At 33.9% G+C, this 17,453-nt stretch overlaps 3 pseudogenes; 1 reads left to right on the top strand and 2 right to left on the bottom strand.

The window, feature by feature from the left end:
- Positions 1-421: 421 nt before the first annotated feature.
- On the bottom strand, positions 422-1,496 carry LOC148943144 (dolichyl-diphosphooligosaccharide--protein glycosyltransferase subunit TUSC3 pseudogene; annotated as a pseudogene).
- A 6,559-nt stretch (positions 1,497-8,055) lies between these two features.
- LOC148943143 (GPI-anchor transamidase component PIGT-like) lies at positions 8,056-12,381 on the bottom strand (annotated as a pseudogene).
- A 2,306-nt stretch (positions 12,382-14,687) lies between these two features.
- On the top strand, positions 14,688-15,963 carry LOC148943142 (GPI-anchor transamidase component PIGU-like; annotated as a pseudogene).
- Positions 15,964-17,453: the final 1,490 nt, after the last annotated feature.

Below are 17,453 nucleotides of genomic sequence, written 5' to 3'. Positions count from 1 at the left end.
ACAGAACGATAATGTCTAAAAACTAGTTTATACAGGAAAAAACTTCAATAATATAAAAAGCCCCTTCACTCTGAGCAATCGTCTTGTCTTCCCCCTTGGCTCCTGCTTCCACACGGCAGCTGATATTTGAATGAGAAACCCAACCATCTACTACAATGTCTACATTGGGAAATGGGTGCGGATGTATATAACTTTGGGCATCAAGTATTTAACTTTGGGCAAAGTTATCTAGTATTTTGCAGTAGGTTGCATAGGTTGCATCAAGAAATGGCTAATTGTAGACAGAGAAAAGCCAAGACAGATAGTCCAAGTATTTGAGAGGCAAATTTTTAAATGGCTGGGGCACTGGTAAATGGCAGGAGTATGCATGACTCTCTTATTGGACGTGTTATCACCTCAAATGTACAAATGATACTGAAAATAACTCTGGAAATAAAAAAAAACACAACAAAAAGCACCCAAATACCATTTTACCCACACATTGAACTTGCAACTATCTTCCAATATGATCATTTAAACAGGAAACTGTAAGGATATCCTCCAGCTTTGGACTTGCATATCGAGAGCAACCAGGAAAAGAAAACAGCGAACATGACTAGACCAACAACGGCATATATTCGCTTCTTTTTTCCATCATCTTTGTCACCACTTGCTGCTTCGGTCATGGCTACTAAGCTGAAAGTGATTCCGGTATAAATTACAAATATAATGTACGTTTCGAAAACAAACTGGCCCTAAGAAGAATGATGGACGTAAGCAATTCCTCCATTTTGATTCCTGTGCAAGAAAGGTGACCCACGGATATGGTTCCACATTTGTCCAAAAATCATCACCAAGACAACTACCACAGAAACGACAGTCCACATATTCTTGTTATATATAAATTCCAGGTTTTTCGTCTTAAATAAAGAAGAGCAGCAACAAAGCCAAACAATGTCAAGCGAGCTATGGTTCCCAAGTAATTTGGTGGCCGTAAAACACGGATTTGAACTTGTTTCTGCTCTCTAATCCATTTCGTCATAACATCTGCTCCGAAGTCAACTCGCTGAATGTCCATTGTATCTGACTTCTTTGGTTTACCCTTAGGTGGGAAATGCATTACAACTGGGGCTGTATTGAGTCGCATCAATTGAAAAATATCTTGTGCATCATCAAAATCAACCATGCAAAAAAAGTTTGTTGGAGCTAGGCATTGATTACCTGTAAGAGTTTGCAACAATTGTATATTCGTCATAAATTTGCTTGCAAATATCACACTGTCTTTGAGGGGACAAGGCAGTGAATATTACAATCATTGATTAATTTCTGGAACTACATCGGACATATTCTTTAAATTTTGCACCATTCAGCTTGATAATTGGTTTTCATACAGTAAGGTCCATAAGCTGCTCAACTTTTTCTGCTAATAAACTTGCTCCAATGAAATCTTTCTTTCTTCAACATTCTGATGATGTTAGGAGTAAACAGACGCCATATATAAAATGTATAATTTTCATATTTTGCTGGACTGTCAAAATCACTCTATCCTTCTTCTGAATAGAGAACTGACCGACAAATAGTAAACAATTTTCAGTGTATTTTTTTCATTATCCTACTAATCAAAACTGTGGAAACCAGAACTTGTAGCCCCAAGGAATCAAATTATTTTGCTCTTTTTCACTGTTTGCATTGAAAGCCGGTTTGATAGAAAAACCCGTTTCAAGAAAAAATAATGACTTAATTTGTCAATCAATTTGGTCAGTGACGTTTAGTTTAAGCATAATGACCTGTAATTTCATCAAGCTGAAAAAAAAAACAAAAAAGTAGTTTCACCTAATCAAGAATTAAATTCACACAAGGATGGCCCATCCCTGTAAATGGATTAGTTTGGATAAATTCTCTTATGTTGTAAGGAAATTTCCAGGAATTTTAAAATAACTGTTATATGACATATCTTAATAATATGTTACGGTTTAAGACAAGTAACGGAGAAACAAGTTGTATTTCCTTTAAGTAAATATTGTTTTTATTTGGAGAAGAAACGTTGTAATCGATTACGATTATGACGCTATTGAGATGCTACCTTTTGACAGCCAGGATGTGCCCAGTTCCTTTTGATCAAATTCAATATTATCTGAAAGTTTCAAATTAATACCCATTACTTTCCTGAGATATTGAAAATACTGGTTTAAACAAGCTGGATCTACATAGTTTTTTTTAGTCAGTCCTCATAATAAAAATCTAAGCAGAGTTTCACTTCTCCCGTTCTCAAATAAATACTATGGCAGTTTTGTTGCCTTTAAAACATGGCGATTGCGACATGTGTCTCGGATTGTATTCGCAATTTTTTTAATAATCTTTTATAATTCCAGTTTATCCTAGGTGACTTCTGCCATTGGCTCATCGAATGACATGCATGGATGAAACCCTAACAAAGGGTTTTAAGGAAATTAAAAAAAAATTCTTCTGATGTTTTTGAAGCTACATTATGACATGTAATTCAACTTCCATGACGGCCTTAGCTTTATTAATTTCTTCATCTGTATTAATTTTAATAGCCCTAAAGCTCCTTTTTGTTTTTTTCAAACTTATTTTTTTGTTTAATTTCATCGTTCTCACCTTCCTGGTTTATCTCTTTAGCTTTCTCATATTTTACCATATCTAAACTTTTTTCAATTTTATCCCCCATTTTCCTTATTTTTACTGTTTTATTATTCTTTACGGGTTGCAATTTTCTTCCCTAGTTCTTTTGAAGTACCTTTACCTTGTCTTGGGCTTTCTCCTCAATATTGTAATGTGTTATTTTATCCTCTACTTGCTCATCACTTTCGAAATTTTACCAATACCATCGAGGACCCATGTGATGGCGGTGACATTTGATTTTGATTATCTGGTGTTATCAAAACAGAATTGAGTTATATGACAAGAGGCTGTGGCGCCTCTCCTCTAGTTTATCGGACGGATCACCTATATTGTATAGCACTTAAGACATTTGGTTTAAATTATCACCTGAAGAAACACGGATAGGAGCGTTACGATTTAAGAAACATATTCATTTCTTTCAGTTGCCTTAGAATTCTGTTGTTGTGAAAATGTATATTTCTATCCAAGGTTGTGGATGAGTTCACAGAAGGGTAAAAGATAGACGTTTTTTTTATCATCTGACAGCTTTTTTCAATACATTTTTCCTCAAAAATGGTAAATCTTGGTTAAAATTCTTTTACAAGAATACCCCATTTGCAAAACCATTGTTTTTCAACTTGTATCTAAACCCCGCTTTTATATTGCCATAATAAGATTCTAAGCTGATTTTTACTACCATATTGCTTTTCTTCTCAAACAAATATAATAGCAGTTTTGCTGCCTTTAAAACATGACGAGAGCAATCTGTCTCTTGGATTTTATTCACCTTTACTATAATCACTATAAATAATGTCAATTTCTCAAAAATGAGTTCAGCTACTTTTGCCATTGCCTCCTTGGCTGGCATGCATGGATCATTGAATGTAACTTCCATAACTAGTATTTCATGATTACAATGACCTCTAATGAAATAAAAAATTCTTTTGATGTTTTTAAAGATATTTCTCTATTAAAAGGCTATTAATTATTTTCTGTTAGACAAGGAAAGAACCACATAAAACCTGCTACCTCCAACAAAAAAAAAATTATCCACCGAAAACCCAACCACCTATACCAAACGACCCAATCAGATGTAATCATCCACCCAGCCACAAACAACCACCCACCAAACCTCAAACACCCATACAGCCACAAACCCCAACCAGCCACACATCCCGACCTAACTTAACCTAATTTAACCTACCCACTCACAGAAAACCCAGCAACCTAAGTCAAACGACCCAGCAACACCTAGTCACTTAACCTAGTCTAATATACCCACCCGCAAACCTCATCCTAACCTAACTTAACTTAGACTATCTTAGCATAGCCTAACCTAACAACTTAGCCTATCCTATCCTAACTTAAACTTGCCTAAAAAAACCTTGTCAGCCCAACATCCTAACTCAATCATCCCAATCCTATCAAAAAGTCTCCACAAACACCTACGCATCTAACCACACTCAACCACCCACTGAGCCAAAGACACCAACCACCAAACCACATACACCCACAGTGTTACACAAAAATACATCTTTTTGGCTTCACGCACTGAAAAAGTAAGCAAATTCTATATTGTTTATACTTCAAAAGTATTATACTTCATGTGTAGCATTTTGCAGACCTCTAGACATCCAGGGAGAATTGGGTGTTGAATTTCTTCGCCTCTTTCTAAGAGGAAAATGTCTCTTAGAAAGGTGAAAACCCAATGTTCTAGTTCCTTTTTTAAGAGTGAAAGGGACTGGGGGCATCTTCAACTCCCCCCCCCCCCACCAACGCCGTATTTTCCGCAAACGCATCCGATAGAGCTAACATAGTGGATAACAGATAACATAATGGAAAGTAAATAGACCCCCTCCCTGACATCATCTTTTCCTAAAACGCATTCAATTGAAATTATGAGATAGCCATTTTGTTACCAATAGTCTAAAAATCCTATAACAATGTCTTTAGGGTGGACATAATCCTCCAGAGTTCATTGGCAGGGGTCGTAAGGTATGCCTGGGGCATATAAGGTTTTTATGGAACGGGTGGTCGCATAAATTTTGGATCAGATGTAGCTCATTTGATTAGAAATTGGAAGTTTTAGTGCCCTTTTTAAGAGCCAAAATTAAATAGAGGACAATCATCCCCCTCCCCCAAACCTATCATTCCCCAACACATCCGATCGAAATTTTAAGAGAACTACTTTATTCAGAATTGTTGAAAGGCCCAGTAACTTTGTTTTTGGGGATGTCAACCTCCCCACAGTCTTCAGGACAAGAAAACGAAGGATATTCAGGTGAAACTTTCAGAGAATGTTGAGGGGAGTGTTGAACTAAATCAAAACACGGTATATGTATACGGATTGTCAAAAGAGTGAAACACAAGAATTACTGAGTGTATTAATTTGGAAAATTAAGGAAATAATAAGAGAGATGATCCAAAAGGCAATATTCGCATGTTACAAATACTACTACAACTATCACCATTACTAATACCACACTACTCCATTTACAGTATTAACGGGAAATTTGAACGAAATAAAAAGACGATATGTGCATGCACATTGTCAAAATAGCGAATCTTAAGAATTGATTTGGGTATTAAGTTATTTAAGTTAACAACTTAAGTAATAAGTTTTTGGGTATTAAATTCATATCTCTTTTATAAAGTTTCTTATGTAACTCTATAAAGCCAAAGAATGGATCAAGCATAAAAATGTCAATTAAACATTCTTTCCATCAATGAGATTCTTATAGATTGTATGGATGAATTTTGAGATAATTATAGGGATCACAGTACAGGAATGACACTTGGACATCATTTCCACCAGTGAGATGTCTTCAGATATTCTGGATAGATCATAGGGACAACAGTGCATGAATATCACTTTGACAATATTTCTGCTAATAAAGTTTTTTTATTGATATTATGGATGAATTTTAGGGCTATTTCAAGGATTACAGTGGAGAATGCAACTTGGACATCATTTCTACCAATGAGATTCTTATGGATATTCTGGATAGGTCTGAATATGGATATTCTGCATAGTTCTGGATATGGATATTCTGGATAGGTTTTAGGAACTACAGTGCATGAATATCACTTCAGCATTATTTCTGCTAGTAAGATTTTTATTGATATTATGAATGAATTTTATGGCTATTTTAGAAATTACACTGGAGGAATGCCACCTGGACATTTTTTTCATCGAAATAAAATTATGAGACAATTCTTGAAATGGAACCTTAAGGCGTTATAGACAACAGATACGTCCTTTCAAGTTTCCAGCCACATATCACCATTCAGAATTTCGTTTACAATTCAGTGTGATTGTCGTTGATTTTTTCCATTCTTGTTTCTTTAGCTGTTATAATTCTGACTTCCAGTGGTCTTTTAATCACATGTATCTGTGCTTCACCATTATCAATCAACACATTAAACGTTCTTAATGACCTTAAATTAGACTTAGCGCCTCTGTAAAATTAATTTTTTTTTGGTATTCGGCCTTTAACTTTTGCATGGCACTGATTTGTCTTCTGTCATTCTGAAGAACATATCGTCGAACCTTTGTTGTTTTTTACAGAAGATGAAATATTATCATGTTCCTTGCTTAAGTCTATATAAACGCTAATTTCGTTATATATAACTGTTTTATCGCTTGAAACTTTTATACATTTTTGAACTTCAAGTTTTACCAGGACTTGGACTCTTTTTTCATTATGAAATACATATTTCCGAAACTTTATTTTTTTTAAACAAACGCATAATAAATATTGATGACCTTATCCATGCCAGTATCCCAAACCCAATTATTAAAACTATTATTTTCAATTTGTGTAGGATTTAAATCCACTGTCGTTTATCTTCTAATCCCAGTTTTTTTTCTTTTTTATTTTGGATTTTTTAAATAATTCGGACAATTTGCCAAAGGCAATTACCTTAGCCGTCTGTATTGGCACAGTTTTAAATGACGATCCAGTATGTGAATCCTTTATTTGGCCAGTTCGTGGGACAAAACTTCTCTTTTTTCAAATGAATTATCAAATTTTACACTTGTAAATTTTTTTTTGGGGTCTAGTCTCATTGGATAGTCCATGTTGTTTATTTTCACCGGCTGTGAATTTAAGTATTTATGGCTGTTCTCTTGGTCTTATCATGCTTACTGATCAGGTTACTCCAAAGAATCATCATTTTAATTCTCATCACTGTCATTCTCAATTTTGACACGTTTTGATTCTCGCTGTCGCTCGTCTTCTAGCCTATTTTTTATTTCCTCTTAATTTTTAATTTTCATTACCTCAAACAATGTTCCTATATCTTAACTCCCAATATTTGCCTAGTCTTACATGATGGTCCAGGCTGTAGATGTTTTAATTTTATAGGTGGTGGGGAAAACAGTTCTTTTTCTTCCAGCGAATTATTAAGAAACTTGTAGTTTTTTTTAAATCTACCTTTTTGTAAGTTTTTCATACTGATATGTCTTTTCATATTGAAGTCTTTTCAAAGATATTTGATTATTGAAGCAAGTCCTTTTTCTAACACAGATTGTCTACTAAGTTTCAAAATTTTGGTTTTCTTTATTATGGTTTTTTTATGAGTTTAATTTGTTATTGTCTGTAACATTTTACGTATTTGATAATGACCTTTTATAATTTTTTTTTGTTGTTTGTTTGTTTGTTTTTGGTTCTTTTATTGTTTATTAACGCTAAAGTGCAAATTCGGCCCATTTGGGTTTATGTAATGCCGTTTTTCATTAATAAATCTTATCTTACTTCTTCTGTAATGCCTGCCAGGAACCCTATTGAGACAAATTCACTGTCGTACTTACATTCAATTAATCCTGGTAACAACGCATTATCGGACATATACATCAGAGCTTATAGACTCATTGGTAAGACTGAGGCAACCCAGAAGGCCAAAAATATATAGCAGATAAAATAGTAGATAAAAATCAAGAAAATAGTAGAATAAATAGTAGATAAAATTTATAGTAGAGCAAACACTCCTATTGTTTTTCATAGTAATCATAGCCCCTTAATCCTGCTGAGGGAAGTAACCAAACCTTGTGAAAAAGATATAGACTGAGAAAAGTTATCTCAATGAGTCTGTGCTTTGTTTTAGTGAGAATTATATTCTGAAGAACACAAAAAATTATTAGCTTTTAGTATCTTTTCAAAAATCGCAAAGTCAGTAAAAATCAACCACATGCTGCAACTGTGAACATATCAAAGGGTTTCACGTAAGAATTGACGGCAAAAGATAACCACGGATATGGTAGCAGTGGCAACATAAATTTTCTCTTTAACGGTATTAAATATATTTTTCTGTTTTCAATCCAATACGAAATTTCTATTCGCTGTTTTTCAAAAATAAACTTTTTATTTTAAATGTTTTCGGAGTCAAAACATATATTCAATATTTTTATTGTTTTCTTTTTTCTCTATCGTGCCTTTCCGCTATTTCAGCTAATCAAGAAGAGAGGTTCAGAAACCTCTTAGCTCTGGTCTCTTTCACCAGATGCTTTGCGATTGTTTTAGTGGTATAGCTGTAAAAAGGTCCAAATGCTAAAGCTAAGACAGTGAAAGTAAGATAAATAACATTGTAAGGCATACTGAGGTCAGGACTTGCTATCATTACCACCAGGGTTTCACTGTGTATTCTTACAGCATACCTTTTAGGCGGATTCATATTAATGTTGTGTTCAAAAGAACTTGATTCTTGTGATAAGGTAGCGCAACTATATGGAATCAAAAGATGAGCACTGATAACTGCAGCTGGATTGTCAAACCCACGATTCACATCCGTAGGATATTCATGGCATTTATAAAAGACCTTTTCAAACTCGAATTGAATTTCGATAGTCAAATTTGACAGAATTCCAAAAACTACTTCAAGATGACGATGTCTTACACGATCTCGTTCAGGTACAAAATGGAGATAATCTGGAAGCAACTTTTTTGTACTTAACGAAGTAATATTAAGGTATAGGCATAAAAACGAAGGTACCAGGATAAGGTTTATAGATTAACAACTCTCATGGCCTCCGAAGCGATTGTGTTTATTATATGTGCAATGATTGTACATCTTTCATTTCCATAACCAGCCAAAGACAGAGTAGTGTGCAACGGAGTTGGTAAAATATTTGCATACAAAACAGGCTTTTCATAGATGGCTCTAACATTCAATGACCTATCATAAGTGAAGGCTCAAACGTCATATACAGCAAAACAAGATTTTAATCAATTTCTGCTATTGGTCAAAATTTGAGTAATTAGCAGCAAATGGAAACACTTTCAAGTCTGATTCTGAGTCACATCAACATAAATCTTGTGCCAATGGACAAAATGAGTAGAGACCACCTCCAAAAATTGATACTAGTGATCGTATTTTCCCTATGAATCGAAAATCATCAGAGAGGGTTCAGTAACCAATGTTAGAGACAGAGATAACTCCCATGCCACACCAAACATTTAGTTGTCGAGCAAATTGTCCTCCAATGGACAGCCAGGCTATGAAAATTTGAATAAAAAAATTTTGCTGGATACGATAACGAAGCGAGTCCTTTTCTTATGCCACAAGACAATATATTTAGCCATGTAGTCAAATTTTCTGTACGACAGTTTCATTTGACAATGCAACGTAGCGCCCAACACTAGTGTGAAACTAGTATTAAATTTTGACTATTTAACAGGTCACTAGCCCCTTCCGTTTCCAATCGAATGAGCCGTTTTGAAGTTTCTACGACAAGTCCTTCGATGAAAAGTGCCCTGGTCAAAAAAAAAAAAAAAATTACGTTGTGGCAACATCGTTCTTTACTTAGGCACTGCTTATGCGCTGCCTATGATTTCTCTTCATTCCAGTATCGTTGCTTTACTATTTATGTTTCCACTGAAAACGTTCAATGCTGAAAGCTTGCATTGATTCACTCACTTGGAAATGATGATATTTATGATCATAACTGCTGAAAAAAATATATCCTTAGCTTCATTGTAAACTATTACTGTGCCGCCTTTTTTCCTTGGACAATCAATTTTAACTCAAAAAGGCGGAGTTTTCAATTGACGGGTTATTATATTGGTATATTTTTTAGCTGCCCTGCACGTGATTCTTCTACTTCACGATGACGTATCATTTCCAGAAAAAAAAATCCTATTTACTATTTTGCTGAAATATTTCACTGCATTGCAGCGAAATATTATCGCTCAAACAATTAGTTCTCACTCCGTGAAAAGTGAAACTTTCCAGAGAAAATAGTAAGCAGGGTTATTTCAGGAAAAGATGTGTAATTGTGAAGGAGGAGCTTCACGACAAAGCTTCGTGGCAACTCACTGATATCAGGATGTTAAGAAAGCCCAGATGGAACACAAAACATGTTATAAGAAGCTTTCCAAACTGAATTTTATATTGTTGATTCAAATTTTAGGTTTTCTGATATTAATTAGAGTTTTGCCATGTCCCATTGATAAATACTATTATTTATTTAGATTACAAAACTTTTTTGTAGTTGTCTGCTATGTCAATATCCCCTAGCTATACATAAATTTGCACTATGCATAATTTCTTTTAAAAAAGATTCTCAAAGAAACTGCTTTGGCCATAACAATTCTGAATAAACTGGGAATTGCAATTTGCAACGGGGATACTATTTTCTATTTGGTCATGCTTTCCCCTGAAACACTCTACAAACAAATCTTTCTTCTTTTTTTAAATTATTGATTGTGACCTGGCATTTTATTTAGCTGACAAAATAGCATTAGTTAAGGATTTTCTTTGTTTTGTGATTTATTTTTCATTAGCTAAAGGCCAAGATCGTTCCTCATTAGGTTGTACCTGTTTGTCTAATAATGTTGAAAATATATCACATACATATATATCACCGGCGGGCTAGCTTGTGTTTTTAAGCGCAATCCTAATTTGGTTTCGCCGGTGATTTTATACTCGGATGAATTTTTTTTTGGTTGTTCGTATGGGCACTATAGTTTTCATTAATTCTTTTCTGCCTTATGATGACCGTTCTTCCAGATCGATGGCTAGATATGCTAAATTTTGTAACACGTTGAAGTTTTTAGTGGAAAAAATTATTTCTATTTCTCTAGATTATATGATCATTGGTGACTTCAATACGGATATAAATAACTCATCAGTGAGAAGTGATTTGTTGTTAGATTGCTTTCAATCTTATCATATTATACCCAAAACTCATCCTTATTCTTATATTCACCATTCAGGCAGTAAGAGCAATATTGATCACATTATTTGCTCACCTAGTATTACTACATCAATAGTGTTTGTACACGCTGAAGAACAAGACTTAGACCATGTCCCTGTCTCACTTACTCTTACACTGAATTTAAACCCTGCAAGTATTTGTAAAGTACCCTGGTCTTCAAAATGGCTTGAAAAAAGTAATTGGAAGAAAGCTGATGCTCCTCTCTATGCGTTTACACTAACAAGCCTGCCGTTTGTTATACGAGTTCCCTATCATCTGCTTCAGAGCTCTATACAAGAGAATTGCAAAAAGGGCCTGGAATGCTATTATAATCACATGATTAAATGGTTAAAAGACGCCGAGGTAGTTACAGTGCCGCAGCAATGTGTTAGACGTGGTACGCAAAAATCTTTTTGTTCTTTAGATCCTAATTTAAAAACTTCAAAAAATAAAGAAAAACTTTGGTCAAAAGTATGGACTGAATGTAATAGACCGCCGTGTGGAATTGCATCTGACCTTAAGCGTAAGACGCGCAGTGAATATCAAAAATATCTTAAGTCAATGCGTTATTTTGGTATGGATTCTCCAGTGTCAAAGAGATAAGGGTGAAAATTTATTAATTCTGAGTCGATTAGAAGTGATGTGCCAAGTAGTGATTGTCTTCCTGCATCTGCTTGGCATGGCCATTACTCGTCTATTTTTCTATTGTTAATTACCATGTGCATTCTTTGTATACTCATTTTCTTTCTACCATTTTTAGTACCCCTCTATCTCAACGTCTTTGTATCCTCATTTCTCTTTCATCCGTAATTGAAGCAATTCATAAACTTAGATCAGATAATGTTGATAATGATGGTATATTTAGATTTCACCTTTTATTAGATTGCTCCCCCCCTTATTGACCATATAAACCTACTTCTCCAGATGTGTATTTTTACTTCTAGTGTACCGGAGAGTTTTTTGTGGGGTACTGTCTCTCCAATTTTAAAGAAGGGAAATTCTCCTTTAATTTGCTCTTCTTACCGACCTATTACTGTCTCTTGCACTTTTAGTAAAGTTCTTGAGCATGTATTACTGCCTTTCGTGACTAATAATATGCTTGAGAGAGATAACAAGTTTGGATTTAAGCCCGGATTTGGTTGTCAACACGCACATCGTGTATTATCTTCTTTGCTCCTTGAAAATTCTTCTAAGGGAAGGAGTATATATCTTTGTTCTTTAGATCTATCAAAAGCTTTTAATAGTGTATGTCATAGTCAGCTTTTTGCTGCTCTTCGTGGGTGCGGTGTCAATCCATCTGTTATTTTACTTCTTCGGTACAAGTACTCTAATTCTTTTCTTCGGCTGAAATCTGTGCCAGCTTCTATTATTAAATTGAAAAGAGTTTTAAGGCAAGGTGGAGTTTTATCTCCGGCCGTATTTAATTTATGTATTTCAGGAGTTCTGGCAAAGATATCAGCTACCTATCTCTCTGGTTTTCCCGATGTTTCATACCTGGCTGACGCTGATGATCTGCTTCTTATAAGCCGTACTAAAACTAGTTTATCGAATATGGTTTCTTGTATTGCCACTTCTTTTTCAAACATAGGCCTTCTCTTAATGTAGATAAATGTAAATTTCTTTCTTTTAATAACACTTCTAGTACTTCCCTTCGCTTCAGTGGCTTTACTATCCCTCTCGTAGATTCTCTTCGATGGCTCGGTATTTCTATTACTAATAGTCTTCCGAGCTTGCGGCAGTGCACAGTCTCAGATATTAATATGAAAATTAAATTAAGATATGCTAAGATTGTTGCCAATAGAGATAAATACAATAAACTCGCGTTGGCCAAGCTCTACTCACTTTTTTGTGACCATTCAATTCTTTTTGCTTCTGGAGTTTTTCTCCTCCTTAAGAAAAATGAGTTAAAAAGAATCCGGATTAATTATTTTAGATTTTGTAAATATTTGTTGTTTCTTCCATCTTAGACCAAAAACCGGGTAATTATTAATAAATTTCTTGTTCCTAATATTACTGAAAAACGGGAAGCACGACACAGAAAACTTTCAAATGTTGCTTGTATTCATTTTTCTTCACACCATCACCGTATCAGGTTTTTTCAGTCGTAAGTTTTTTTTTCTTGTATTTGTTTAGTTGTTTTTCTCTGTTTGGTCTCTCTACATTTGTTAGTATTGTAAAGAGTGAGTAAAAATCAAATAATGATAATAATAATGACAGCTTGTGTCTATATTTCTGCTTATTAGATTCTGCTAGTTGTGAGTATTTTTTCTCTCTTCTTCTTTTCCCCCTCCTTTCATGTTATTTCTTTTTTGTTTTAGTCTCTTTTAAATTTTTATGTGTTACTCTGTAACTGGTAATCTTTGATTTCTATATTGATTTGTGTTGCATTTTATATGTTTTTTCCTCGTGATACTCCACGTATTGTACCTCTGTACTGTGTGGGTTAGAAATAAATAATAATAATACAGTGATAAAAAGCCCTTCGCTTTTTCATAGCTCGATATCTAGAAGAAAAAATCATTGTCAATACAATGGCTATGCTACTAGATTAATCGGTTTCAATAAAAACTACTTATTATTAAACTTTAATTTTAAAAAATGCTCAAGTCGATTTTTTCAAGTTTTATTTCAAGTGTGCATTGGTTTGATGATTTTTTGCCCTGGTTTATTGATATTTATCCAATGGTGTTTTCATTTTTATCAAAATATGTTCAAAGAATTATTTGGTGAGTTTTGGAATATCCATAGATTTGTTTTTTGCCATAAACGTTTATCATTAAGATTAATGGAAATAACACTAATCAATCGCCAATCTGCTTCTAATAGTGGTTGTTCCTCACAAAGTAGTTTTCTCCAAACACGTTCAATTAAAGTTAGTATGGACTAGAGTTCGTTCTTTGCTAGGTTGAATATCACGCTGCAAACATTGATGCATTTGACGGTGCAATTAAGATATACACCACATACGTGTATTATAGTGATTACTTCTTTGCAAGAAAATAATACAGCTTCTTTTAATTTAACAGAAGAGATATTATCAATTTTTTCAGTGTGGAATCTAGAATTCGGCAGGATTGTATCATATCCCTGTGATGGGCTTTGTTCTAAGGATCAAGATGAAGACTACAGAGAGGCATGGTAACAAATGGGAAGATAAACTCCAAAAGCAAGATAATACAGGCAATTTCAGAGCTCTAGATAAATGTTAACAAGATGTTTGATTGTTTGCGGCTTTGAGGGTTCATGACACAAGAATAGATTTCACGATAATGATTGTAGTCCTTTTCTCCTAAATTCTTCATCCTAAAATTTTGAGATAGTCAATTTTTTCAAAATAGTCATTAGATCACCTTACAAGATCTTCGGGCCGGCACAACTCCTAGAAGCTTGGGACAAGGCTTTTAAGCGATGACTCGGGGATATATCAGGTTGTCATGGAAGGAGTTGCCGTATATACTTTGATTGGCTCATTTCATAAAAAACTTGAAAGTCTTAGCTTCTTTTTAGGATTCAAAAGTGATCGGAATACAACTAGTCACACCACTCCTTTTATATATTCAATCTTCAGAAAGAGTCGAATAAAGAGCATGTGCTTTACAAACATGCATGTGGAAGAGCCTGTGATGAAATAAAATAGATGAAGAAATAAAAGACTTCTCTATATTTATACGTCATTTCCCTTGAAATAAAGTCTTCGTTTCAATTTAACTAAATAAATAGCTATCAAATATCTTAAAAATATAATTTGTTATTAGTTGCAAAATGTTTGCATCTTACGATTGTAAATCTCTCCAGCCAAGCAGTCAGAAATCTCAAAGAGAAAATTTACAAATCATTCTTTACCGTATACATCCATGTGTCTATACATGTCAATGAGTAGATTTAAATCTAAGGGATATTTACAGGACTTTTGCACTTAGTTTTTAAAAAAATTAGTAATGTCAATCTTAGGTTTAGACCTGAGATTTTTGTCCCAACAAATTATGCTGAAAGAATAAAAGAAGGAATATTTCTCAAAAATATCATCGGGAATGCTTACTCAGGAGACTTAGTTCATGAACAGCCATTGGTTCTTTTGGCCATAGCAATATTATAAAAATACAGATTGGATTCCACTGTAATTACAGTGTCTCATTTCACGTGTGGTATCTTACTATCGTGGGTAGGACGAGAGATAGCCATAGACATTATAAGAGGATTAAAAAGGAACAAAGTCTCTGAATCCCTACTGTATTTGATGCTTAATGCTGATGATTATTTCAGTAGCATGGGTGATTGGATTCTTAAATCTTGTTTTTGTAATCCACTTGTGCTGTTAACCTACATCAGTGAGTCAACTTCAAAATTAAAAAATATGTTTCTTGCTGCTAGTCTATATGGCACAGTTAAGAGTTCAATAGTACCATCGTCTATATTCTTGGCCTTGACAGCTTACCGTGACTTATACGCCATACCCTTGTCCATCCCATCTACAGTATACATATTATCTAAGAAAAACTGTTAGCAAACAGAAAGGAAATGGTACAGCATCTGTAGTTACGTTTTTCTTAACCTCACTATTTTCCTCACTACACTTGGATTTCTCCTATTTTATTCACTAGAAATAACAGAAACTTGCGAATTCTTGGATGTTACATATGAATTTGTCTTGAAAGCAACAGATCTTCGTCCTAATATTGGTCTCTTTTGGTACTTTTTCATCGATTTTTTTTTCCGGATTTTCATGAGTTTTTCCTCTATGTTTTTCAGTTAAATACCATCGTTTATATTATACCTCTTACAATAAGGTTTCACACAGATTCTCCTCTTCTCATCTACACTGTTATGAGTTTACTGGCAATTTACAAGGCTTACCCTGCAATAGCTGACATTGGAATTTATATTTCCCTATCACCTCTTTGGATATATACTTTTAGTCATACTTGGCATAATCTTAAATTACTGTCTATGTTTGTTGTATTATGTATTTTAGGACCAATTTCTTGGAATCTCTGGATATATGATCTGCAAACGCTAACTTCTTTTATGCAATGACACTAATTTTTAACGCCGCTCAGATTTTTAGGTTGACTAATATTGTTTTTGGCAATATTAAGTGTGACTTCCTTTTAGAAAATGGTATGGATTTGAAAATTAATGGAAAAGAAGCAACTTTATGCTTGAAGTGATAAATATTTAATTTACTGCATCTTATATTTGTGAACAATTTTGCGACGCCTTTGGATCTAATTTAGTGCCAAAAATATAAAATTTATCTCTATAATGAAGCTAAGGCCGTAAAGAAGTATGATTTTTTAAAGATGTATTAAGCTGTCATATTTTTCGCATAGCATTACACATTTAACTTGGTACTTTAAATGATTATATTAGGCTACTTTTTCAACTATGCAGATACAAGTAACAGCAAAAAATCAAAATGAGGGAAGCATAAAATTGTCTAAAGAGACTACTGATTTTCATTCCAGTCGGGAAAGCCAATTTTCAATAGATACGGTAAGGAAATAAGCTAATAATTTTTATTAATACAATTTTGGCGTAGAAATCAAGATTCGTGTCTTCAATCAGCTAAAATTGTACCCAGGTTTGATCCTATCTACTGTTGACAAGCTTGCTACCTACCCCTATAACATGAATCTTACAATTGAAACATTGACAAATTGTTGACTCCCTATGTACTATCAATGACCAAGAGATGTTGACTCTCCATAAATGAGCTCCAATGAAATTTTGAACTCCAGATGAAAATCCTTATGCTTGGATTGCTAGACAGTTTTGGCAATTAGGTCTCTAGAGCTAAGGTCATTCCTCAGTAGGTTGCACATGTTTGTCCAATAATGATGAAAATATATCATAGAAAGGAGGGCTTTTTACTAGCTTAAATCTGGAAGAGAACAACTTTATCAACAGGATGGCCACGCCGTCAAATAATAGGTTTCTATAAAAAAAATTTCTTATCGGATATTATTTTTTAAAATGTGAATTGGTTTGTTAATTTATCTTTTTTTTATGATTGGTTTTTTGTAAAAAAAAAATATGTATACATCCTTTTTTAATTTATAGCACAGGGAATACTCTGGATACGAGTTGATGACGTCATTCTTAGAAACATGGCAACTTATTCAGGAATCAAGCACCTTACACTCAAATAGATCATCTTGTCATAGAAAATTATTTGTCAAAAGGTATAGATAGCGATTGTCTTTCAAATAATTCCCTCTCAACCTTCTAAAACCATTAGTTTGGTTCAATCACCCATAGGTAAAACCAGCGGAGCAACAGCTCTCATTTCAAAGCAAACATTAATTTTTCTTTTTGCAAGCGATGGAGAAGAGTAATTTTTCTATAAGTGTTTTAGACTATAATCCTCCGACGGCACAGTTTGTTTTTCACTCATGAGCACTTTCAAAGAATTATTGTGCTGTGTTTAATAATTTCCATAAATTTTGCTTTTGTGATAAACGTTTATCATTAATATTAATGGCAATAATAATTATAAATCATTTATCTGCTATTAAAATATAGAATGGGCTAGATTTCGTTCTTTGCTAGGTTGAATTTGACGCTGCATACATGATGCATTTGGTGCTGCAACCAAAATATATACCCCTTAAGTACATTAAAGTGATTAGTGCTTTACAGTAGAAAAATACCTCTTCAC

Source organism: Artemia sp. Qi Xiang Cuo, chromosome 16 (assembly GCF_049724085.1).
Source record: "Artemia sp. Qi Xiang Cuo chromosome 16, ASM4972408v1, whole genome shotgun sequence".
NCBI lineage: Eukaryota > Metazoa > Arthropoda > Branchiopoda > Anostraca > Artemiidae > Artemia > Artemia sp. Qi Xiang Cuo.
The sequence above is the reverse complement of the archived record's forward strand: the minus strand, read 5'-3'. Positions and strand labels throughout refer to the sequence as shown.